Consider the following 27,529-nt stretch of genomic DNA (forward strand, 5'->3'; position numbering starts at 1 on the left):
GTTGGTTTTGATAAGCTGGGGGATTGAGTCAAGAGCTGCAAGGTTATGCTGCAGCCCCATAGAGGCCTGATTAGACCACACTTGGAATATTATGTTGAGTTCTGTTTGCACCATTAAAGGAAGGATGTGGAAGCTTTAGAGAAGGTGAAGACGGGAGTTCCCAGCACGTTGCCTGGCCTGAAGGGCATGTCTTATGAAGAAGGTTTGAGGGAGCTTTAGCTTTTCTCATTAGAATAAAGAAGAATGAACAGTGACTTGACAGAGGTGTGCAAGATGATGAGAGACACAGTTAGAATGGATAAGTAGAGTCTTTTTCATAGGGTAAAAATGGCTAAAACGAGGAAAACATAATTTTAATGTGATTGGAGGAAGGTTTTGGGGAGATGTCAGAGGCAAGTTGTTTGTAGTAGTACAATCAACTGCATTAGAGATATTCAAGTAACTCTCAGATAGACACATAGATGATAATAGGATGAAGGCTCTGCAGTTTAGTTTAATCTTAGAGTAGGATAAAAGGTCGGCACACTATTGAGGGCTGAAGGGCTCTTACTGTGCTGTACTGTTCAATGTTCACTGTTCTAATTTCTTGAAATCTTGTGAAAATATTGTACCTGGAATTCCTTTAACTTCAGTGGAGGTTAATCTGGTCAGTATTTGATTGTCGAGGGTTAATGGAAATTTGGGGAGGTTTGAGGGGGGCAATGGTCTATATCTGTTCGTAACCGTTGTGTCAAAAGAATGATGATTGGTTTGAGGGGAACTCATTTTGAAAATAAGGGCATTCCCATTTCAGACTGGGAAAGGGATGTTCCTTTCTCTTTAGGATTGTGCGGTCTGTGTTCTTCTCATGCCCAAGGAGCAGTGAAGACTGGGTTACTGAAAACACTTAAGGAGGAGTTATATAGATCGTTGATGAACAAGAGAATCAATGTTTGTTGGGAACAGACAGGAAAGGGATGCTTAGTTACAATCACATCAACAATGTCCATTCTGAATTGTGCAGCAGGCTCGAGGGGCTGAATGGCCACCTGCTGCTCTTGCTTCATGTGTTGTTCACTCACTCAACCCCGCGATGCTGTTACAGGAGTTGAGGAAGATTGCATTCAGCCATTCAGGATCGATTCAATGTGACATGAGGAGACGTTTCTGTGCCTCTAAGGATTTACAAAGGAATAGGATGAAGCTCTTCAGCCATTTCAGTACATTACGCAGCACAAGAGGAGGTCACACCTACTTTCTAGATTGCTACACAGGAAAAGGGGAGCCCTGCGTAACTATCAGGAAATAGATAGTCGGGAGAAATGTGTATTTTCGGGTTGGAAATCTTTAACTTGGTGAATTGCCTCAGAGATCAGTGCAACATCAAACGCTATTTAGAATCTGTCAATGATTCGCGTGTGGGAACTGATTGGATGGAACTCAATTGGCTCAACCACGAAGATGTCAAGTGGAGGTAGAGAGTCTGTAATGTGATATAGACAGGGAAGGTTAGTGTGCAAACCTTCAGCAGAAACAGGATAACATGGGCTACCGAAGTTTGTGCTGTGGCCGAAGGGTAAAACAACAGTAAACTAATTAAAAGAAGAGAGATCACAAAACTCAATTGTACAAATGCATTTGTTCACCCTGGTACATACATCACACGGGGTTAGTATGCAGATGCAGCAAGTAATTAGGATGGTATATGGAATGATTACTTCATGAAAAGGCTATCACGATGTTTTACTGCATATGTACAGGAAATTTCTGAGTCAGCATCTGATGTATTGTGGGCAGTGATGATTCCATAAACTGAAAAATAAATATACGCAATAGCTTTAGAAGCTTTGCAAAGATGTTTCACTGTACTTGGTCCTGGAAAGAATACCGTATTCTGTCATACAGCAAGGAAACAGACCCTTCGCTGCACCATGTCCATGCCAAACAGATGTCCTAAATTAATCACGTTCCATTTGCTAGCACTTGGCCCATATCCCATAATATCTTCGTGTTCGCTCAAATGGCTTCATTCAAATGGCTTTAAATACTTTAGCTGTCCCAGCCTCCAGCATTTCCTCTGGCAATTCATTCTATACACTCTGTGAAAAGTTACAACTTTTGTCCCTTTTAAATCTTTCTCCCCTCACCTTCAATCTATGTGCTCTCGTTTTGGACTGCCCTAAGCTAGGAAAATGTTCTTGGATCTTCACCATTTCCTTGCTCCTCATGATGTTATAAACCTCTATAAGGCGAGAGCACTTCAGGATTGAGAATGAGAGGCGTTCGTATTGAACCATATAAGATATTGAGGAGAGTGTATCTGGTGCATAGCCTATGGACATTTTCTCTGGTATGGGAGTCTAGAACTGAGGATTCAAATTAAAAAAAACAACATGTATATGTTATATACTCTTTTCTTAGTACAAGAAAATAAGTGGTATGAAGACATGATTTTATTGGACAAAAATATGAGAACATATACAAATGTATCTTCATTAAAACTCCGACATGGAGCAGAGAATAGAGACAGAGTCATATAGTTTCGAGAATGTTGAAGGAGGCCTCAAGTGGTCCAGTTTTGTGGTCAGGCAACATCATTGTATATTTCTGCTCTGAGATGGAGAAAATGCAACATGCTGGAAAAGCCACTGCTTATTCATCCCTCTCTTTCCTTGTTCCTTCTCGCAGAAATGTATGAATGATGAAAACCTGTCAGTCACATTTATCATTCTTGTAGGATTACTGTTGAGGAATCATTGACAGCTCCCTCCTGCCTAAAATCAAAGGTATTTCAGCCAAGTCCGACTGTTGCAGGAATAAATCCTGCTTGTGTGAGCAGAACAACCTCAGAGGCAGAATAACGTTGAATTATTTTAGTTTTGTCTTAAGTTTAACTATTGCTTGGACAAAGCTCTTTCAAGCTGATATTATGCAGGGTTATTGTCCTGCTTGTATTTAGGCATGCGTATGTGTGTGTCTGTGTGCACTTGCGTGAGTGGGACATTGTGTATGTCTTCGCATGTGTGTCTCTGTGTGTATGCACAGACTGCATCTCAGTATGCGTTGAAAGACAAATATTAATGTAAATATTTGTCCAAACTGTTTGCCATGAATTTTTCCATCTTAGCTTTGAGTAACTTTGCTTTGGTGAATTATTTTTGCAAATGTAAGATATTGAGCTGACTTGTCCCAAGCAAAGAAACTGACATAGTCTGAGACTTATATCATTGGTCATATCACCAACCGGGTTACATTTAAAATTTATCATGATCAATGGAGGAACGGGACTAGAAAATGAAACAGTGGTCCGTCCAACCCTAGTCTGAACATGGATGACGAGAATTTCACAAAGGGTTGTTTGAGTGGGAATGCTCTTCCCCAGAGGTTTGTGGTGCCTGTTTGCATTCAGTCAAAGTATTTACATATTGGACAGTAAAGGACAATGAACTACAGATATGGAAGTGGGGCTGAGAACACATCCAGATCAGCCACGATCTTACTGCCTAATTGAGAGTGCTTAAACTGTCTGATGACACACTCTAACTGCTCAGTCCTACGTGCCTATGTTCCATTCAGGTCCTCAAAACTGGAAGACAGGAACGTTTGGAGTTCATTTATTCCGATAGCCTGGTGCAGAGAAACATAGGAGACCATTCAGTGAATGAAGACTCGAGAGTGTAGCGCTGTAAAAGCACAGCAGGTCAGGCAGCATCCGAGGAGTAGGAGAATCGCCGTTTCTGAGCATAAGCTCTGCCCGAAACGTGGTTTCAACAGAGTACAAGGACGTCATTCAATCCATTGAAACTATTGGACAAGAGTAGGGTTAACCCATTCAGACCCTCCTGCCTATTACATAAGGAGGGAAGGAGCGTAGTCAGCACATCGAGATATTAAACAGGAACACCGCAGTCGCCAAGTCAGGTCCTTGAGCTCCTTCCAGATGACCAGGAGGTGGCCATTCAGCATATCGAACCACTTGTACAGAAATAGGAAGATGTCTTTGATGCCCCAACATAACAAAGAGTGAAGCAGAGCCTAAACAGATAGACTGCTCTATGTTGTTCCTCCTGGTACTTTACTCGTGGTACATATGTGTCACTTTAACCTGGTTTGCTGAACGTGAGAAAGAAAAGTGAATGATTTGTGCCAAGTCTCAAGGAAATGCCTTCTATCTCCGAGAAGACATTATTGCACTCCTATAGAGGTTAGAAGCTGGTGGGAATGGTCAATTATTTCAGGAGTAAGGCATTAAAGCTACTGGTAGATTTATGAACAGTGCAGAGACACACATCAACTGCACATTTAGACGGTGAGAATTCATTCAGAGCTTGGAGCTCCCTCTCAATCAACATGGGGTCTCCACACTGGTACGTGTGCTACTGGGAATTGCATATCATGGGGAAAATGCAATTTCTCACAAATCACTATTTTTTTTCTGGACATAATAAATGTTAGTCCATCATCCTCAAGTTTAAATGTAATCGCTTGTTATTCTCTCGCTGTGCTACGTATTTCGCTGGATTATACTCTCATATCTTTTATCAGTCAATTATCGTTTACACAATGCAATTCAATAATTTGTTTGCAAAGGTGCAAACATCTAATTGCACAGTTTGTATGCCTTTTCTTTTTTAGATTTTTTTGTAGCCTTAGCCAAAAAGTAAATGTTTTATTTACTGAACAGCTTTGGCCAACTGTCTGTGTGGCGTTTGCACATTGTCCCCGTGACTGCGTGGGCGGGTGCTACGGTTTCCTCCCACAGTCCAAAGATATGAAGTTTAGGTGAATTGGCCATGCTAAATTGCCCATAGTGTCAGGGATAAATAGAGGGTAGGGGAATGGGTCTGGGTGGGTTACTCTTCGGAAGTTCGTTGTGGACTTGTTGGGCAGAAGGGCCCGTTTCCATACTGTAAGTAATCTTAAAAAAAAAGTGACCTATTTATCCGGATTCAAGGGTCAGACACAGTATGTATTTTTAATGGGCTAAGAAACAGAAAGGAATAGAAGACAGTGACTGTGGAGACTGATGAGGAGTAAAGTGACATCCCCCCAGTCCCCAGTGTCTTCTTGACAGACAGAATAACATCAAATGTAGAGAAAGAAACAGGATATATTCAGAAGAAGGTATTGAAAGTGACAATGTGAATAAAACAGGATAATTTGAAATGGAATGGCCGAATAACGATTGATCAGTGTATGCGTCTGTGTGTGAGAGAGAGAGAGAAACAGAGAGAGATAGAGAGAGAGAGAGTGCCTCTGTGTCTGTGAGTGTGTGTGTGTGTCTGTGTGAGTGCGTGTGTGTCTGTGTATGTCTGTGTGTGTGAGTGAGTGTGTCTGCCTGTGTGTGTATGAGTGCGTGTGCGTGTGTCTCTGTGTGTGAGTGTGTGTGGGTGTCTGTATGTGTGTCTCTGTGTGTGAGTGTGAATCTGTGTGTGTGGGTGTCTGTGTGTGCATGTGTGTGTGTGTGTGTGTGGGTGTCTGTATATGTGTGTCTGTTTGAGTGTGTGTGTCTGTGTGTGTGTGCGTGTGTGTGTGCTCGCGCATGCATGCAGATACATAAGACTGTTCATACGTGTGCACCATATCCAGAATGAACAAGAGATACATAGTTAACAAAAATGATGCACGTGATGTACAAAGTTTATAAAACGTTAACATGTTATTTAGTCTTCAGCTGAGATGTTATGTTCCCCTTCTTTTAATGTACCCTCTACCTCCTGCCTATTCCTTGCATTCCCAGACCTAATCTCTAATTCTTGTCAGGATATATGTTATAAATTCCTGCTTCTTGTGTTCCAATTTATTTCAGTTAAACAATTTTCTACCGGGAAACATATACATTGGCCTGCTGGGTTCTGTCAACAACTGTTGCCTGTCATAACGCTGGAGATCAAAGTTCTTGCATCAGAACGACATTTCAACATATAATTCTAGTGGTTCTGTTCGCCGAGCTGGAAGTTTTTGTTGCAAACGTTTCGTCCCCTGGCTAGGAGACACCATCAGTGCTCTGGAGCCTCCTGCGAAGCGCTTCTTTGATGTTTCGTCCGGCATTTATAGTGGTCTGTCCTTGCCGCTTCCGGGTGTCAGTTTCAGCCAACTCCCATTCCTAGACGTGATAGTACAGAGAACACCGAACGGAGAATTCACCACAAGGGTACACAGGAAAACAACACACACAGACCAAGTCCTAAACTATGAAAGTAACCACCCCAACACACACAAACGAAGCTGCATCAGGACACTATTCAAAAGAGCTACAACACACTGCAGTACACCAGAACTGCGAAAAGTGGAAGAGGAACACCTATACAAGGTATTCGCCAAAAACGGATACCCGCGCAACTTTATCAACAGATGCCTAAGAGATAGACCACGGAACGAGGACATGCCACAACCAAAAGGACGAGCCACACTACCATACATCAGGAGCGTTTCAGAACTGACAGCCAGACTACTGCGACCCTTAGGACTCATAACGGCACACAAACCAACAGCCACGCTCAGACAACAACTAAGCTACAGCATAACAAGAGTTACGTTTACAATGCCATTGTGAACAACAGAGATGAAAGTACAGTTAAAACAAAGGAAATCGGTTCGAAGCAGACAGGAGCATTAGTGAGAAAAAGAATGTTTCCTAGATCCTGCAGTGAGAATGTTCAGATAATATTGTCAGTAAACAGACAAAAATGAATTTGAAAAGCACAATAAAATCTGTTGCTGATAAGGTCTCAACGTGCAACTATGTCGCCAATCCATATGAAGCTGAAAAAGCAAAGCAAGTGAGACACCATCCTAGGAACAGGAAAGTCAACGTTTCAGGCTGAAAGACTTCATCAGGATTGGGGTGGAGGAAGGGGAACCAGGAAGTAAATAGAGGGAGGGGCGTGGAGCTGTTGGAAGGGTAGGTGGAATGGCGATGTGGGGATGGAGGCAGAGAATTATTGTGATTTGGTCAGGTCAGGGAAGAGGACATGGGGTAAGGCTGTGGGTTGAGAGACTTTGAAGCCAGTGAAGTCAATATTGAGACCATTGAGCTGTAAGGTCTCCAGCTGAAATATCAAGTTGTCTTCTCCAGTTTCTGTTTGGCTTCACTCTGACAGTGGAGGAGACCAAAGATGGACCTGTTGCCGAATGAACACGGGGAGGGGAGTGATTGAAATGGATGACAACTGGAATGCTGCGTTTGTTCAAGCGTGCAGAGAGCAGATACTACATGAATATGTCCCTGAGTCTCCCTTTGGTTTCCACAATATAGAGGAGACCATGTTGGGAGTTGGTGACGAGCTCGGTGGGCCGGGATCAGGCTCTGTGTGGAGCATTGGTGCTCTACACGAGACAACCAACTCGACTTTCCAGTTACCATTCATTTTAATTTCCACTCCCACTCGCCCAGCGACGTGACCATCCTTAGCCTATCCACTGTCAGAGTAACCCCACTTGAGAGATTACCTTTGAAACTGATAGCCCAATGTCCTCAATATTGACTGAAGCTGCTTCAAAAGCCCTCCACCCAGAGCCTTATCTCTTGTCCCTTTTCCCTGACCAAACCCACCTGTATCTGTTCCATCCTTCCGACTGACCAATCACAGCAACCTCATACCTGCATATACCTACCACCACTGTACCTACACGCCGCTCTTCCATATCCCATCACTCCATTTCTGGGCTCCTCTCCCCCTCACCAGTCCTGACGAAAGTTCCAAGATCAACATATTGTTTTTGCTGCTCCTATAATTCTGTCTGATCTGTTGTGTTTATCCAGCTCCAAGTTTATTAACTCTGGCCTCCCGCACCTATAGTACTTTCCCTCTCCAAGCTGTGGAACTAGATGGCCTACATATAAGAAGAAATAAATTTGGACATTTGAAAAGAGCACGGACACATTCATTATTTCTTAATAACTCAATACACACCTTCCAGATGAAGCAGCATTTCATTTGTACTCTTTCAATCGAGTCTCCTGTCATTGTTGCTCACATTGCAGGATTCTTTACATTGTGGAGACCAAACACGAACTGTTTTGAGGAACACTCCCACTCTGTCGGAATAACCCTGACCTTCTCATTGCTCCCCATTTCAATAACGTACCTTGCTGTCATGCTAACATTTCAGTCCTGGGCTGCTGTAATTCTCCAATGAAGCACAACTCAACCTTGAGTAACACCTCACTTTAGACCTTGGTACGTTGTATCCTGAAGGAGTTTATATTAAATTCCATACTTCCACAACCTGACCGCATTATGACTGTTCTCCATTCTTTACACATTCTTTCTCCTGGTCCCCCAATGAACTTGCCCTGTTTGTGAATCATTTGTCTTGCACTTAATTAAGGAACCCATTTCCCCCCTTCACAAACTAATTAATACTCATTTTACATTTGACTCTCTTTTACCAGAAATAAAAGTCAACTTATCAGTGGCATTGATCCTCCACAGCACCGTGTTTCCCGTAACCCCTCTTCTGCCTCGGTGAAGGGATTTAAAAGCCCGTTTTCCAATCCTTTTCTGTTCTGTAAAGGAGCCACACTGGACTTGAAACGCTAGCTGTGTTTTTCTCTCTCTCTCCCCAGATGCTGCCTGATCTGGAAATGGAAAAAGCACGTTTGCAATTAACCAAATAACTCTGGATACTTGAAATCTGAAACGAGAACAAAAAAGAAACTGTGAGCCTTGAATAATGCTCACTGCACCCAAATGATTAAGTCTGCTTCCACTACGCCCTGTTCACCCTTTAGCGCCATATGCCTGGAAGTGAAAGATAGCACAGAGATGTGGAGAAACAGATTGGGAAACAGATTTTGGAAAGGTGCAGAAGCCACAGGGTCGTAGTCATGGGCGACATCAACTTCCCAAATATTGATTGGAAGCTCTTTAGATCAAGTAGATTGGATGGGGCGGTGTTTGTGCAGTGTGTCCAGGAAGCTTTTCTAACTCAGTATGTAGATTGTCCAAACAGAGGGGAGGCCATATTGGATTTGGTACTCGGTAATGAACCGGGACAAGTGATGGGCTTGTTAGTGGGTGAACATTTTGGTGATGGTGACCACAATTCTGTGACTTTCACCTTGGTTATGGAGAGAGATAGGTGCGGTAGATTTTACAATTGGGGGAAGGGAAATTACGATGCTGTAAGACAGGATTTGAGGAGCATAGGTTGGGAGCATAGGCTGTCAGGGAAGGATGTGGTGGAAATGTGGAACTTTTTCAAGGAGCAGATACGACGTGTCATTGATATGTATGTACCTATCAGGCAGGAAGAAATGGTCGTGTGAGCGAGCCTTGGTTGACGAGGGAGGTTGAATGTCTAGTAAAGAGGAAGAAGGAGGCTTACATAAGGTTGAGGAAACAGGGTTCAGACAGAGCAGTGGAGGGATACAGGATAGCCAGAAGGGACCTGAAGAAAGGGATTAGGAGAGCTAAGAGAGGGCATGAAAAATCCTTGGCGGATAGGATCAAGGATAATCCCAAGGCATTTTATGCGTATGTGAGAAACATGAGAATGACGAGAACGAGGGTAGGTCCGACCAAGGACAGTAGTGGGAGATTGTGTATTGAGTCGGAAGAGATAGGAGAGGTCTTGAATGAGTAATTTCCTTCAGTATTTACGAACGAGAGGGACCGTATTGTTGAAGAGGAGAGTGTGAAACGGACTGCTAAGCTAGAAGAGATATTTGTTAGGAAGGAAGATGTGTTGGACATTTTGAACATCTTGAGGATAGACAAGTCCCCCGGGCCTGACGAGATATATCCTAGGATTATGTGGGAAGCAAGAGAGGAAATTGCAGTACCGTTGGCAATGATCTTTTCGTCTTCATTGTCAACGGGGGTGGTACCAGGGGACTGGAAAGTAGCGAATGTTGTGCCCCTGTTCTAAAAAGGGAATAGGGATAAACCCGGGAATTACAGGCCAGTTAGTCTTACTTCTGTGGTAGGCAAAGTAACGGAAAGGGTACTGAGGGATAGGATTTATGAGTATCTGGAAAGACACTGCTTGATTAGGGACAGCCAGCACGGATTTGTGAAGGGTAGGTCTTGTCTTACAAGTCTTATTGAATTCTTTGAGAAGGTGACCAAGGATGTGGTTGAGGGTGGAGCAGTGGATGTAGTGTACATGGATTTTAGTAAGGCATTTGATAAGTTTACCCATGGTAGGCTTATGCGGAAAGTCAGGAGGCATGGGATAGAGGGAAATTTGGCCAATTGGATAGAAAACTGGCTAACCGGTCGAAGTCAGAGAGTGGTGGTAGATGGTAAATATTCAGCCTGGAGCCCAGTTACAAGTGGAGTTCCGCAGGGATCAGTTCTGGGTCCTCTGCTGTTTGTAATTTTTATTAATGACTTGGATGAGGGAGTCGAGGGTGGGTCAGTAAATTTGCAGATGATACGAAGATTGGTGGAGTTGTGGACAGTGAGGAGGGCTGTTGTCGTTTGCAAAGGGACTTAGATATGATGCAGAGCTGGGCTGAGGAGTGGCAGATGGAGTTCAACCCTGCCAAGTGTGAGGTTGTCCATTTTGGAAGAACAAATAAGAATGCAGAATACAGGGTTAACGGTAGGGTTCTTAGTCAGGTGGAGGAACAGAGGGATCTTGGGGTCTATGTACATAGATCTTTGAAAGTTGCCACTCAAGTGGATAGAGTTTGTAAGAAGGCCTATGGTGTATTAGCGTTCATTTGCAGAGGGATTGAATTCAAGAGTCGTGAAGTGATGTTGCAGCTGTACAGATCTTTGGTTAGGCCACATTTGGAGTACTGTGTGCAGTTCTGGTCGCCTCATTTTAGGAAAGATGTGGAAGCTTTGGAGAGGGTGCAGAAAAGATTTACCAGGATGTTGCCTGGAATGGAGAATAGGTCGTACGAGGATAGGTTGAGAGTTCTCGGCCTTTTTTAGTTGGAACGGCGAAGGATGAGGGGTGACTTGATAGAGGTTTACAAGATGATCAGAGGAATATATAGAGTAGACAGTCAGAAACTTTTTCCCAGGGTACAACAGAGTGTTACAAGGGGACATAAATTTAAGGTGAAGGGTGGAAGGTATAGGGGAGATGTCAGGGGTGGGTTCTTTACCCAGAGAGTGGTGGGGGCATGGAATGCGCTGCCCGTGGGAGTGGTAGAGTCAGAATTATTGGCGACCTTTAAGCGGCATTTGGATAGGTACATGGATGGGTGCTTAATCTAGGATAGAAGTTCGGCACAACATCGTGGGCCGAAGGGCCTGTTCTGTGCTGTATTGATCTATGTTCTATGTTCTATTTTCTATGTTCTATAGCACAATTTCCGTGTCTCTGAAATGACATAAAGCTGTCATCACTGACACTAAAGAGTTCTTACTGTTAGTTAGGGAGAGAAACAGAGTGACATGTATTCACTCTAAACACAGAAGGTAGCACATTCTGGAAAGAACATAGAAAGAATATAGAACATAGAAAAATAGAGCACAGTACATGCCCTTCGGCCCTCGATATTGTGCCGATCCAAGCCCACCTAACCTACACTAGCCCACTATCCTCCATATGCCTATCCAATGCCTGCTTAAATGCCCATAAAGAGGGAGAGTCCACCACTGTTACTGGCAGGGCATTCCATGAACTCACGACTCGCTGAGTAAAGAATCTACCCCTAACATCAGTCCTATATCTACCACTCCTTAATTTAAAGCTATGCCCCCTCGTAATATCTGACTCCATACGTGGAAAAAGGTTCTCATGGTCAACCCTATCTAAACCCCTAATCATCTTGTACACCGCTATCAAGTCACCTCTCAACCTTCTTTTCTCCAATGAAAACAGCCCCAAGTGCCTCAGCCTTTCCTGAGGATTCAGATGATTATGTTAATGGGTGCTGGGCAATGGGACAAATTGTAAACACTCAGCCAGAAGTGTTGAGTCAATGATTTAACTCACCTCATCAGTATGCCCACAGAATTACAGATGGCAGTGGAGGGTTGCTTTTCAAACTGGAGGCTTGTGACCAGTGGTATGCTACTCTATGTGACATGAAGAAACATCCTGAACACAGTAGACATGACAAAGGCAATGTACAACAAGCCGTGACCCTGGGGAAGCTGTTTCATTCCAGTTCCAAATCTGACATCTATCTGGCAATGTAGAAAATTGCACAACTTTGACAACTCCCTTAAGAAGAGAATAATTACAGTATGACCAACATCACCCCCTCCATTCCATCATGACAGTCAAATGGCTGGGTGTTCGTTTTGACAAAGTTGTCAAGCATCACAGAAATAAACTGCTCAGTGTGGTTTGCAATAGCTCCCTATGTGGCAATGGAAATGTCACTGGATTACTAATCCAGACCAGGCGAATGCCCTGACAGCTGGTGGACGTTAATAACAGTTAATAAAATATCGATATCTAAAATCTGGTGTCCGTAATAATGACCATGAACCCAATGTCAATTGGAAACAGCAATTTGTTTCCCCAGTGTACTTTCAAGAAGTGAATCTCCTGCGTTTTCCTGGTCTAACCTAAAAGCGACTCCAGACACAGGTTTCAATGGTCTCTGAAACAGCCAAGCAAGGCATTCAATTGTATCAAACTGCTTCGAGGTTTTAAAGGATAAAACCAGACAGAACACTGGGCACTAACTTCTGCATCAGAAAACGTAAACACAGGCCTGTCAACCCTACAGAGACCCCCTTCCTAACATCTGAGAGCTTGTGATAATACTGACAGATCTTTCACACAGACTGCATCCAAACATTTGGAAAAGAGTAGGTAATTCAACACAGTGAGCCTCCCACGTTCTCATCATGCAGTCCTCACTTTCTCCTAATGTAATGGAAGGATGTGATCAGAGTTTCCAGAATGCTGAAATGCCGACATTTCGACAGTATCCTGTAACATGAGCCAGTGCTTCGTGGAATGATGGGGGGACAGGATATTGGTTTGATTTCAGGACAGTTTTGGATTAACATTTGTTCTGCAGCTTTGTAAATGGGAGTTGGGTCAGAACAGACTTGGACCCATTGGGCTGAATCTAACAATAATTTATCTCAGTGGCCTTTCCGTTGAGCGTGACAGAGGGATCGTCTACACGAGGCTGAGTTAGTTTCCTGATGCTAACTTATCTAACTCACTTCATTAACTACCCATCACACCTCATGGTGTCCCACTCATTCAATACCAGCCCGATTCTACCAACCATCATGGCTGGAGGTACTCACCATCGTCTGGATGCCCACGGATATTCCATGATCCCTGGCATTGGTGCCATCTTTAAAAGGCCAAGGGGCACGCGGCTGACCTTCCTCAGTTCAGAGCTGACCTGCACAGTTTACCCCAAGCATGGCAGATAAGAGGCAATTACAACACGGTTTGTCGACAGGGATATGGAGGTCCTGGTGGATGGGCTAGCACAGAGAAGGACCATTCTCTTCCCAGAGGGGGCCACACCACCAGACCTACCGAGCATGGTCTGAGCTCTCCACTCAGCTCTGTGTAAAATCTGCGTTCTGAAGAAATGTCCAGCAATACAGGACAAGCATCAATAACTTTCTCTGCTCTGTCAGGATAAGGGTCACTGTATTGTCTCTGCTCCCTCACACTCACTGTATTTCTGTTATAGCACCGACCCCGAGCATGGCTCATGTGCCATCACCCTCACTATTGCATGCAACACCTTCCCTTTCTCTGTCTCTCTCTGCTTCTCTCAAATCCAGTATACCCCCTACATTAAGAACGCTGCATGTGTCCAACACCGTGGACAGACCCGGACCGAAAACCTCTTCGTTCCGTCCCCGCTCCCCCCCCCCCCCACCTAGAGCAGTACGATCAGCAGGCCCCACACTCACTCCCTCCCTCCCTTTCTCCCAATCCAGGAGAAAAAGGCTGGTATAGGACAGGAAGGGCCAAGCCGGGTGGTGGAGTGCCGGACATCTGTTCCCTTAGACCCTTCCCCCGCCATGTAGGGAGGACCCTGGTACGAGCCGGAGAGGACGGGGTGCCTCATGTGGAGATTCTGAAACATCCACGTCCCACGGACCGAGTAAGGAGCAATGTTCAGTGAAGGGTAATTCTCACGTTAAACCCGCTGGCAGCTCCGTTTCCCCCATCACAACTTATAATCCTTGGCCCTGATGCCATCTCGCTTTTTTGTCGAGCTGGTACAAATGGAATACCCACGGTCTTGGTAGGCAGGAGGGTGGGCTCATAACACATCGTCACCACCACCTCCCAGGAAGGGAGTGCGGAGGCTCCCTCCTACACTCCTCCTGTAAACAGCTCAGATACTGAAACTAATCTGTGAAAGTGCTCTCCTCACTTGTCCTGGCATCTTCAATAATCTGTGCTCAAATACACCAGGTCCCTCTGCTCCTGCACCCCGTTTATAACTGTACAGCCTGTTTTCCTTCAATAGTACATCACCTCATATTGTCCTGATTTGATTGTCGGATGAAATATACCTGAACTCTACACCAAGTTGGCGTTGTCCTGTTGTTGTTGTACTCTGTCCGCCACGCACTTTGCAATTCTTCCAGTTATGGTGACATCAACAAGCATCGAAGTTGTCATAGTGTCACATTCCAGTCAAAATAACTGAAAGAGAATGTGGCGCTGGAAAAGTAGAGCAGGTCAGAAAGTAATGACTGCAGATGTTGGACATCAAAGCCGACAGTGTGGTGTTGGAAAAGCAAAGCACGCTAGGATAGAATCCGGATTACAGACAGGGCTGATGAAGGTCTTATACCTGTACTGCCAATTCTCCTGGCCTTCGGATGCTGCCTGACCTGCTGTGCTTTTCAGGCACCACACTCTCAGCTTTGATCCCCAACATGTGCCGTCCTTACTTTCTCCTGCAGAACGACTGAAATGCTGACAGACTCACCGGTGTGATCAAGGCATACACTGATATCAAACGAGCGTCAAAAATAACAACACACATCCCAAAGACCCAGAGAAAAAAAAGTCATGCTGCAAACAGAGAAATAGTAACAATTTGGCACACCTTACCGAGTGGGTGAAATAGTGAGAATTTATCACAGAGAAAGATAAATACCGATCGACTCCCATGTTTGTCTCGTGTCAGTGTATGTGTGTGTGTGTGTGTGTGTGTGTGTGTGTGTGTGTGTGTGTGTGTGTGTGTGTGTGTGTGTGTGTGTGTGTGTGTGTGTGTGAGCGCATGCCCATTTATTCGTATGTCTGCATCTGCATGTATGTATTAGAGTGTGTAACTGTGCGTATTAGCATTTGTGTGTATCTCTGTGTGGGACTGGTCTGATGGTCCCTGCGTTGCTTAATGTGATGGAATTCAACATTCTGCTGGCCTCTCCACTCCACTGCATAGACAGTGATGGAGGGTGAAAACCGTCTGGAATTCAGTCAGAGAGGGTGGGCAGCAGGTCACAGCATCATACAAGCTAACAGCAACATCAATAGAAATACACACAGACACACAGACACACACACACACACACACACACACACACATGCAGTCTCTCTCTAGAGGGGTGCGGAGAGGATTGCAGCTGTACTGGGGCTTATATAGAGAAACGTCTGGGCCCCCTCTGACATGTAGAATTAATTTGTCTTTGGGAGGTATTAATGACAAACAGTGCACATATTAAGGAGTGTTTCCACAGCAGTTGCCTTCAGTGAACCATTGATGGAATGAGACGAGATAATTTCATTGCACGTTCTGCTACTTGCATTTTATTTGCTCTACACTCTGACAAATGATAAGTGCGAAAGCATTCTCAATGACCCAATGGTGCCAGCAGATCAATGCTAGACATGTCCACCTCCTTCTCTAATATCTCAGAGACAGCATTGCAAGGGATCAGACAAACTCCTTTCTGTTGCCAAGGCTATTCTGTGAAGCATCGCATAGCCGCACAATGTGAGTGATTCGCAGTAATTGATACATTCTCAAACAAATGATGGGCTCTCCACTTTCCTCCTGTAGTCTAAAGATGTGCAGGTTTGGTCGACTGACCATGCTAAATTGCCCATAATGCCCATGGATATGCAGCTTATATGGATTAGCCATGTGAAACACAGGGTTACCGGGATGGAAATGATTGTGTGACATTCTATGGCAGGTCAGTGTGAACTGGATGGACTGAATTCCACACTGATCGGATTCTATGAAACCTGTTGGTTGCACAGTGGAGTTGGTGAACCAGCAGGAGTTGATATTACATCCTTTTAAACAAACGAGGAAACAAGGTATTATCCCCCATTTCAATTAATCCACTGTTCCCAAAATAAGAGCGATCCCATTACACAGTGTTACAGATGAGATCAGAACTCTGAAAAGTGATTAAGAAGTTAATCTGGACCCTAACTTTTTCTTGTTTTTAAGGTAAATGTAAGGCGCTGTGTTCCAGATCCAATTCAATTGATCAAACGAATTGACATTACGCAATACATAAATTATTCGAACACGATAGAAAAAGTATAGTCAAAGAAAGATGAACGTGGAATAATTTAACTCGATTGGAAAACTGAGCAAAACTTAAAGAATAGTTTTACTACTAAATAGTAACTGTTCCAATGTGGGAACAGCTCATAAATACACACTGGGCACAAAATTCAGAAAAACAAATTGCAGGACAACGCAACTCCTGCAGCCCAGAAGGGAAAATTCAGAGAGAGTAGCAGCCAGCGACATGTAGTACAGTTTCCAACCCTGTTGAGATCCCGGCTACAACTGCTGCAAACTACCGACTATACGCCCTGGTTCTATGAGAGCTTTACTGTACTCATTGAGGCTGCTTCTATTGTGCCAACTTTAAGAAAAAAAAACTGAGGCTTCACAAACTATTTGCTCTAGTTTCTCTGGAAGATTGCTCGATACCTGTGCCTGGAAATAACTTTAAAGAGCCCAGGATAAAATAATTTATCAAGATAGTCTGATTTCTCTTCACAGAAGTTGCCAGTTCCGCTGAGATTTTCCAAGAGATACTGTTTTTTTTGTTCCTGATTTACAGCAGGACGTTGTGAGTAGAGTTTTATTTTGATTTTCTTTTTGTGAAACTGAAGCCAGTGAGTGCTCCAGGGATCAGTCTATATCCGTTATCAGAAGTTCTTTTGGTTTGCGGGGAAAAAATAATCATTTGATTTAGAAACTTCCAAAGGTACTTCACTTTATTGCTTCTGAGTTGAAGCCCTTGTATTATGAAGGATAAGCATTTTAGGTCTCTGTATAAGTGATTTTTCTCCTTTACTAAACAAGATCTTGAAAACCGTGTATCAGGTGAGTACCTGATGGACATTCCCTCTTGTATGGGAGACTAAAACTAGGAAATCCATTTTAAGAATAAGTATTCACTTTGACACAGATATTGGGAAGTCATTAACGTTTTTTTTATAAAAAGCAAAAGAATCGTGGTCACAGAGTCGAACAACATGGAAGCACACCTTTTGTTCTACTCATACTACCAACCTAAGTTTGCCCCATATCCCTCCAAACATTTCCTATTCTTGTACCTACCCAAACATCTTTAAAATGTTGTAACTGTCCCTGCACCCACCACGTCCTTTGAAAGTGCATTTCACACACTAATATCTCGATGTAAGAACAAATTGCCCCTCAAGTACTTTTGAAATCTTTCTCTTCTCACTTTAAAGTATTCTTGCTGGTTTAGAAATCCTCCGTCCGAGGGAACAGAAACATGCCTTGCACCTTACCAATATTCCTCATGACTTTATAATGTTACCCTTGGATCTTCTGCAGTCTAGGGAATCAAACATATGATCCAATCCAATCTCTGCTTATACCCCAATCCCTCCATTCTTAGCAACGTTCCAGGAAATATATTTTAACCCTAATCACCTTAATAATGTCCTTCCTCTGACTGAGTGATCGGAATTGGACTCAGTACTCCAAAAGAGGCCTTATCAATGCCCTGTACAACCTCAGTATGAAATACCGACACCTATCGTGAAACGTCTGGACGACCAAGGCAAACGTACTGAATGCCTTCTAAACTCCTTTTTCCACGTTTGATATAAAGTTCAAAGACTTATGTACCAAAATCCTTCGATCTCTCTGGCCTAAAGTACTACCTGGGGCCGTATAATTACGTGATTTACTTCAGGCACTTGTTTATTTTACCAAAATGCAGTACCTCACATTTACTTTATCTAATCTCCATCTGTCACTCCTCAATCCATTGACCTAATTGAACAATATATCTTTGCAATCGCAGACACCTGTCTCACTGCCCAATATAACAGCAATTTTGGTGTCATCTGTAAATGTACCAACCATGCCTTCGATATTATCATCCTAACCTTTTACATCAATGACAAATGAAAGTCCATCCAGTACTGATCCCTATGGAACACTGCTTGTCGCAGGCTTCCAGTCCAAAGCAAAATCCTCTATTCTGTCTCCTTCTGTAAAACCGAATTTACATCAAGTTATCAAGTTTACCCGCAATCCCATGTGCTCTAACTTTATTAATTAGTCTACCATGCAGAACCTAATCAAAGGCTTTGCTAATGTTCATTTAAACAACATCTACCATTCTGCTACAATCAATCATTCTGTTTACTTCATTTAAAACAAACTAAAATCATGTTTGTAAGACATGATTCCTCTCATACAAAACCTTTCTGACCAATACAAATGAGCCATTCCCTTTCCAGTCATGTAAATCTTATCTTTCAGAATGTCTTCCAACAACTTACTCATCACCAATGTCAGACACACAGACTATCGTTTCCACGCTTTTCCTTCCAGCCTTTCTAAAGATGCAGTCCTCCAGTAATTTACTTGTGTGTATAAATGATTCAACTATATCTGCTGAAACTTCCATAGTTTCAAATAACAAAGATCAATGAAAAAATAACGAAGAATATTACAGCACAGGAACAGCCATTCACCCCTGCAAGCCTGTGCTGACCCAATTCTTCTATCAAAGCATATTTTCTAAGTATCCATATCTCTTTACTCCCTGCCCGTTCATATATTTGTCTAGAGAGGTCTTAAATGACACTATTGTGTCCACCATAATACCACTACTGGCAACACGTTCCAGGAACCCCCACCCTCTGCATAATGAATTTACCACCTATACCTCCAATCAACAGATCCAATCTCATGGCTCCGAGAAATTCAGTTCGCCACTCTGGGAAAAAAATCTTCTTGCTATCCACCCTACCTATACCTCTCATGATTTTGTAGACCTCATTCAGAGTCCCCCTCCGCGACCTCTGTCTTTCGAATGATAATAATCCTAATCTACTCAACTTCTCTTCATAGCTTTCACCCTCCATATCAGGTAATATCCTAGTGAACCACTTCTGCACTCTCTCCAAATCATCCAAATCGTGTTGGTAATGTGGACGACCAGAAATGTACGAAATATAATGCTGAACCATAGTCTTGTTGAACTGTAATATGACCTGCCAAATACTGTACTCAATACCTCGTTTGATGAAGGAAAACATTTCATACGTCTTCTTGACAAATCTATTGACCTGCGTTGCCACCTTCAGGGATCAAATGACTTGAACAACCACAAATCTCTCTGTACATTAATTTTCCTCTGACATTTCCACTTACTGTATAATTCGCTCTTGAATTGTATCTTCCAAAATGCATGATCTCGCATTTGACAGGATTGAACTCCATCTGCAATTTCTCAGCCCAACTCTGCAACCTACATATCTTTCCTTCCACAATGCCCTGTTATACACATGATCCTATTCTAGAAATTGATCAATCCTTATGTTTTCTCAGACCTTGCACGCACAAAACACCCAAATCGCTCTGCGCTGGTCTTCTGTTGTCACAGTCTCTCTCCATATAAATAATCATTTGCTTTTTTTATTATTCATTCTGAAGTGCTAGAACTCACACTTTATTACAATGAACTCTATCTTCCAATTACATAGTGCAGATTACTTACATCCTTATGACACTATGCACTCCAACCTAGCTTTAGCAGCATTGAATATGCATTGATTGCATTCTACATGCCCCCCCCACCCCACCCCCCACCCACCCCCACACACACAACACACACATACACACACCGCAAAGAAAATCTTTAATACAGAGAATAAGCAACTGGGAGTCCAAGGGCTGACATTTGTGGTAATCCACTTATTATGGCTCTCTGAACTCACACAGACATATTCATCAAGACTCACTCCTTTGTGTCTGCACAAACGGTCAATCTCTGAACAATAACCCACAAGTTCCTACCTTGTGCAATACATGCTTTATATGGTAGTTTACAAAATGCTTATCAAATCTAATTACACAATCTAAGGGTTCACTTTTTTTTATCACTGCTTCTCCTTTTCAGATAAATCGATTGAGTCTGTTCAATTCCATTAAATTATTGCAAATTACAATTTATTTTCCTGAATAATGGACTCAAGCAGTTTCCTAATAATGGACATAAGGCTACCTGACCCTTATTTCCATGCTTTATGACTTCCTCCTTCCTAGAAGGCAGGCATCACAGTAAGACCTTTGAATCCACTGAAATCCCCTTGGACTGTAGTGATATTTCAACAAATGCCAGGAATATGTCTGGAGCACATTCTTTCGAAATCTGACTACTAGCTTTTGGTGGATAGTTTATCCAAAATCATATCCTTTATCAAACGAGTTCTCCTGAAAAAAAGGCCTGCGATCCTTTGGGATATTCTCTGTCGAAACAGTGTCACAACCAATATAAAATAGTTGTTTGAGTTATTTGAGAGTTTCCGTTTTTCTTATGTGGAATTTCACGATGTCATCTTCCAATTGTTCCAAAAAAAGGTTTTAGCTATTCTTTTCTTTTTCTTATTGTTATTTCCACATGGAGCCTCATGTCATTTTTGTTTATACTTTGCAACAATTGACCTTCCTAAATTAATTGTCTCCAACTTTATTCGCTTTACAGCTTTCAACTAGTGGCCTCTAAAAAAAATCCCAAACTTCTGGTCTAGCAGCAGTCTTCATCATTTGTGCGCCTGTGTTGTCATTAGGTACTCACCCTGACTATATTTGCTTATCATACAAAGTTTACAATCTCATCAATTCCTTTTTGATGTTTTAAAATTTGTTCACGGAATCATTGGCTAGGTCAGCATTAATTGCCTATCCCTAATTGCACAGAAGGCAGTTCTGAGACAACCATTTTGCTGTGAGACTAGAATCACATGTAGGCCAGACCAGGTAACGATGGCAGATTCCTTCCGTAAAGGACTTTACTGAATCAGAGAGGTTTGCCCAACAATTGACAATGGATTCATGGTCATCATGAGATTTTTAACTCGCGATTGTTTACATGGAAATAAATTTTCATTATCTGCCGTGGCAGGATTTGAACTCGGGTCCTAGAACGTTATCGGAGCCTATTAATTCAACAATCTAGCGATAATACCACAAGGCAATCGTCTCCCAATCATGCTCGGTTGTTGTGAAATTTTAATTTAAATATCTGCCAATTTTATCAACTGAACTTCCTTTCAGTCTATTTTCCAGCTCATTGTTAGCAACACGTTCTTGAGCTGTTGATAATAACATAAGAACTAGGAGCAGGAGTAGGTCGTCCAGCCCTTCGATCCTGCTCCGTCATTCAATAAGATTATGGCTGATCTTTTTGTGGACTCAGCTCCACTTACTCAATCTCTCATTGTATCCGTTATTTTCTTCCATTGTCAGAAAAAAACCTTATTTTAAAACAGTTTCCTGAATAGCGTCAATTACCTCCCGGGCAAGGAATTCCACAGATTAATAACCCTCTGAGTGAAGACATTCTTTCCCAATTCAGTCCTAAATCTGCTTTCTCTAATCTTGCAGCTGTTCCCCCCTCTTATCCTAGCTTCACCTGTCAGTGGAAACATCCTCTCTCTTTCTATATGATCCATTCTCTTCATTGTTTTATATGTTTCTCAAATTCTCATTGCTCTGACTTCCAATTAATATAATATCAATCTACCCAGTCTCTCCTCATAGATCACCACCCAACCCAATGCCGGAATGTACCTCATCTGCACCCCCTCCAGTGCCATCCTTTCTCAAGTACGGATATGAAATCTGCACACAGTACTGCAGATGTGATCTCACAGCACCTTGTACAGCTGCAACATTACCTTTCTGCTTTTCAACTCAACCCCTTGAGCAATGAAGGAGAAAATTACATTTGCTTTCCTAACCACTCCTTGTACCTGCAGTCCAAAAGTCTGTAATTCATGCCTGATTCTTCTCAAACTTCCAAGGGGTTTCCCCATGTGGATTCAAGTATGATCAGCTGACGATGACTAACATGGAGTTTCCAATGATTGACAGAGAAGAATTGTGAAAGTCATGAGTCAAAGTTGCTGATATCCCTGTCTGACAGGGAGCTTCACATGTGGCGCTTTGGGAAGTAAATGAAAATACAAGCAATGACACAGTGCCACCAGCTGTACAGGGGCTCAAATCATGGTCAAGGAGGGAAACAGAAAGAAACACATTAATTTTAAGCACAAATCTGGAAGGGAAAATACGTTTGAGCGTCTATGAGAAATGATTTGAGGAATGATACTAATTGGAGAAGTGATGCCAGAGACACTGATAAGAATGAGAACTTTAAAATGAGATATTCCCGCACCAGAAGCAACGGTAGGTCAATAATTATAGGGGTGGTAAATGAATTAGACTCCGTGTGTTGATGAACAAGCAGCAGAGTTGAGGATAAACTGAGGTTATGGAGAGTATAAAGTGCGACGCCAATAAGACGATTATTAGAACAGTTGAGACTGAAGCAGACCGAGACATGGATGAATGTTTTCAGAAGCAGAGTGTCTGAGGCAGGGATACAGATCGAGGCTGCAATACAGATATGAAAATTAGGAAGAAACTCCATTCACTTTAAAATAGAATGCTGAAATTGTACACAAACCTGTTCAGGCTCAGGTAAAAGCTGAGAGAGGAATAAAGTCAGTGCATGTGGGAGATCACAACAGAGTTTGATGATGCGGACTCCTCTGTTATAACAGAACAGTCCGTATTGGTTAATTCAGGAATAATCTATGGATCAGAAGGCATAAATAGAAATGAATTTATTTACAAAATAGATTCTTTCTACACCCTCATCCAGCTCATTTTTAAAAATGATAAAGAACAGTGAACCAAAATAACCTCTGTCGTCGGTCAACTGGCCAACTTCTGATCAAAATCACTAAACAAACCTCAAACCCATGTCTCCGTATTTTGTGAAATAGGCTACCGTGGGGAACCTTATAAAATGCTTTACTGAAATCCACATACACCACATCAACCACTTTACGCTCATCCAGCTGTTTGTCCACCTTCTCTTATATTTTATCGGGTTTCTGAAGCACGACCTACCATTCACAAAACCATGTATACTAGCCCTATCAACTTATTCCTTTCTAGATGATGTTAAATCGTACAACTTATAACCTTTTCCAATGCTTTATCCACAAATAAAGCAAGGCTCACTGGTCTATCATTCCCAGTGTTGTCTCCACTCCCCTTCTGGAATAAGAGAACAACATTTACTATCCTCTAGTCTTCTAGCACGATTCCTGGAGACAATGACGACATAAAGATCAAAGACAAACTGTCTACAATCTCCTTCCTGGCTTTCCAGACAATTGTAGGATAAACCCATACAACCCATGGGACTTATTTATTTTGACGATTTCTAGAATTGCTCACACCTCTTCCATTTGAACCTCAGTCCCATCTAGTCTAGTGGCCTGTATCTCACTATACTGCTCGACAACATCATCTTTTTCCAGAGTGAAGAATGGCGTAAAATATTTATTTTGCGCATTCCCATCTCGTCTGCCTCAATGCACAGCTTCCCACTACTATCTTTGTTTGGCCCTAATTTTACCCTAGTCATTACTTTATTCTTGAAATACCTAGAAAAATCCTTAAGATTTTCCTTGATCCTATCTTCCAACGGCGTCACATGTCCTCTTCTGGCTCGTTTCATATCTTTCTTCAGATCTTTCCTAATTCGTAGATCTTAAGCGCTCTAACTGAGCCCTTCATGTCTCACCATAACATCAGACTTATTCTTCCTCTTGGCAAGATATTCAACTTCTTTAATAAACCACGTCTCCCTCGCTCGACCACTTCCTTCCTATCTGACAGGCATATACTCTTAAAGGACACACAGTAGCTATTCCTTGAATAAGCTCCACATTCCAATTGTACACAATCCCTGCAGTTTCCTTCCCCATCTAATACATCCTAAATCTTGCCGCATTGCATCCTATTTAAGATTTCTCCCAGCTACTACTCTTGCCATGCGTATATACCTATCCCTTTCCATCGCTAAAGTAAACATAATAAAATTGTGATCGCTATCACCAATTTGCTCACTTACCTCCAAATCTAAAATCGTGCCCAATTCATTACCCAGTACCAAATCCAATGTGGCATCGCTCCTTTTTAGTCTGTCTACATATCGTGTACACATTGGACAAAAACTTACACATCTAAAGTACTTGCACGTTAATGTTCCCAGACAATATTTGGAAAATTAAAGTCCCCCATAACAATTACGCTGTCACTCTCGCTCGTATCGAGAATCATTTTTGCTATCTTTTCCACTACATCTCTGGAACTATTTGGAGGCCTATAGAAAACTCCCAACAGGGTTACCTCTCCTTCCCTGTTCTAACACCAGCTCTTACTACCTCAGCAGACGAACACTCAGACGTCCTTTCTGCCACTATAATTCTGTCCTTGATTAACAATGCCACACCATCTTCCCCAAAGCCCCCATCTCTTACAGTGTTCCCTCTTCTTACTGAAACATCTAAATCCAGAAACCTGCAATAACCTTTCCTATCACTGCTTTACAATGTCTCTGCAATGGCCACAACATCGAACTCCCACGTTCTAACCCATGCTGCAAGTTCACCCAAGTCATTCCGCATGCTCCTTGCATTAACGTAGACACACTATAAATCAGCTTATTGCTTGGTGGTGCCCTCTTGCGACGTTGAAACCATTTTTCTTCTCACTGTTCTCAACCTCCCGTATGTTGGAACTAAAATTTCGGTTCCTATACCCCTGCGAAATTAGCTTAAACTGTTCCGTGGGGTATTTCAAATTCTCCCTCACTCAAGGCTATTGCTACCCCTCTGGTTCAGGTGAAGAGCATCCACCTGAAGATTGTTCCATCTACCTCAGAAAGAGACCTAATTATCCAGGAATCCAAAACCTCTATCCTGCATCTTCCCTATAGCCATGTGTTCAGCTCCTCTGGTTCCCTATTCCTCACCTATTAATTTCATGCAATTCTTTGTCATTACTTGTCATGGAATCTGCAATATGCCTCAGAGTAAATCATTACATTTCCTTAGCCAGCACCTTCAAAACCGACAAACAAATCCACCCCGAGGGACCAGTGCAGAAGGTAGGTGACAATGACAAGTTTCTCCGCAAGTCACTTGCTCATCCTGCCTTGGAAACATATTGTTCATTCCGAGTTTGTGTGTCGAAACTCTCGAATTCCCTCTGAATGTCATTTTGGTTCTATCTACACCAAATAGCCTTCAGCAGAACAAGAAACAATCAATTACAAGATAACCTGCGAAGAACAATAAACAATGGCTACATAGGTGTTCACTGGTACTTCTGAGATTATTTTCTGTCATCCACCCGGAAAACAGAAACAATGTGTACACCTCGCATGGAGTAGGTTCTCTCCATCAGCTAATGGATACATCAATAGACAGCATTGTGGGAGATGATGTAATTTACATCTACTCCTGCCTGGTAAGTTCTGGATCAGAGGCACTCAATAAAACCGTGACCTTCATGATTAATGTGAGGCCAGTCTTCACCTGGTGTAAGTCTAAATAATTTGTTGAAAGAGATTGGGTGACACAGCTTGACACAACCTCTTCTTTGAACAAGACTTGCCTCACTCTGTGCTCCTGCTTTCCCAATTTGTTGGGGAAGTGTTCCTGAAAAAATCAGGATGTATTGGTCATATCCAAACTGCCTCAACTCCCTGCCCTAGCCCAACATCAGCCTCCTACTTCTTTACATGGATTTCCCTATTCTAAAGTGTTTGCTCAGTTTGCCAGTCACATTGAATATCCTAAGTGAATCTATGCTGCAGCTCAAGCACAACTGAGGAAACCTCTCCAATTACTTTCCACAGAGTTAAGTATGTTACTTTCCACAAATACACAGCATGACCACTTATTGGTGATTACAGTAGTTTCGTTCCCTGATATCTTCTGTTTATTTCTCTTTCTTTGGAGACAGTGTCAGATGTTCCAGTACTCTCAACAATTTGAATATTGGGACACTCCATCTCTCCAGCGAAATGAATGACTGTGTATATTGTACCATTTTCTGATGGTCAGCATCTTGAACACCAACACCAGTAGTGCCTTTGGATGTAACATTGAAACATAGAAAACGTAGAAATACAGACGATAGGAGGAGGCCATTAGGCCCTTCGATCCGGTCCCAACATTCATCGCAACATTGCTGATCATCCACCTCAGTAGGCCTAATGCTGCTTTCTCCCCATAACCTTCGATCCAATTGCCCAAAGTGCAATAACGACCCACCTCTTCACAACGTTCAATGTTTTGGCATCAACTACTTCCTGTGATAATGATTCCCAGAGGCTCACCACTCTTTGGGTGAAGGAATGGCTCCTCATTTCTGATATTAATTGCCCACCCTAAATCCTTAGACACTGACAGGTCTGGACACACTCACCATCGGGAATATCCTCCTGCACCTCTGGAGGTCCAGGAAAAAGAGCTCCAGTCTATCCAACCTCTCCCTATAGCTCAAATCCTCCAACACTGGCAACATTATTGTCAATCTTTTCTGAACTGTTTCAACTTTCAAAACATCCTTCCGATAAGAGAGAGACCAGAACAACAAACAATATACCAAATATGGCCTAACCATTCCTGTAATGCCCCAAATCGATCTCCCAATTACCAACTCAATGCTCTGCCCAATAAAACAAAGCATAACAAAAGTCTTCTTCACTTTCCTCTTTACCTGCGACTTCAATTGCAAGGAACTATGAAGGTGCACTCCAAGGTCCCTGTTCAGCGACACACCCCCAAGACATTTCCATTGACTGTAGAAATCCTGCTATGATTTGCCTTTCCAAAATGCAGCACCTCACATCTATCTGAATTAAACTCCATCTGCCAGTTCTCAGGACTTTTTATTCTGACATAGCGATCTTTGCTGTCCACAAGACCTCCAATTTTGGTGTCATCTGCAAATAACTATCCTTCCAAACCATCCATATAAATGACGAAAAGTTATGGAAACAACACTGATCATCGTGGCACACCACTGGTCACAGGCCTCCAGTTTTAATGGCAAGCCTACACCACCACCACAGTCGATGTTCTACCTTTGAGCCAGTTCTGTAGACAAATGGCTAGTTCTCCCTGTATTCCATGTGGTCTAACCTTGCTAATCAGTCTCGCACCAGGAACCTTATCGAATCCTCAGTGAAATACATATCAATGACACGTACCACTCTGCCCTCATCAATCCTTTTCATCACTTCTTCAAAAAAACTCAAACAAGTTCGTGAGACGTTAGTTTGCACACACAAAGCCATGA

This window comes from Hemiscyllium ocellatum, unplaced genomic scaffold, assembly GCF_020745735.1.
Source record: "Hemiscyllium ocellatum isolate sHemOce1 unplaced genomic scaffold, sHemOce1.pat.X.cur. scaffold_96_pat_ctg1, whole genome shotgun sequence".
NCBI lineage: Eukaryota > Metazoa > Chordata > Chondrichthyes > Orectolobiformes > Hemiscylliidae > Hemiscyllium > Hemiscyllium ocellatum.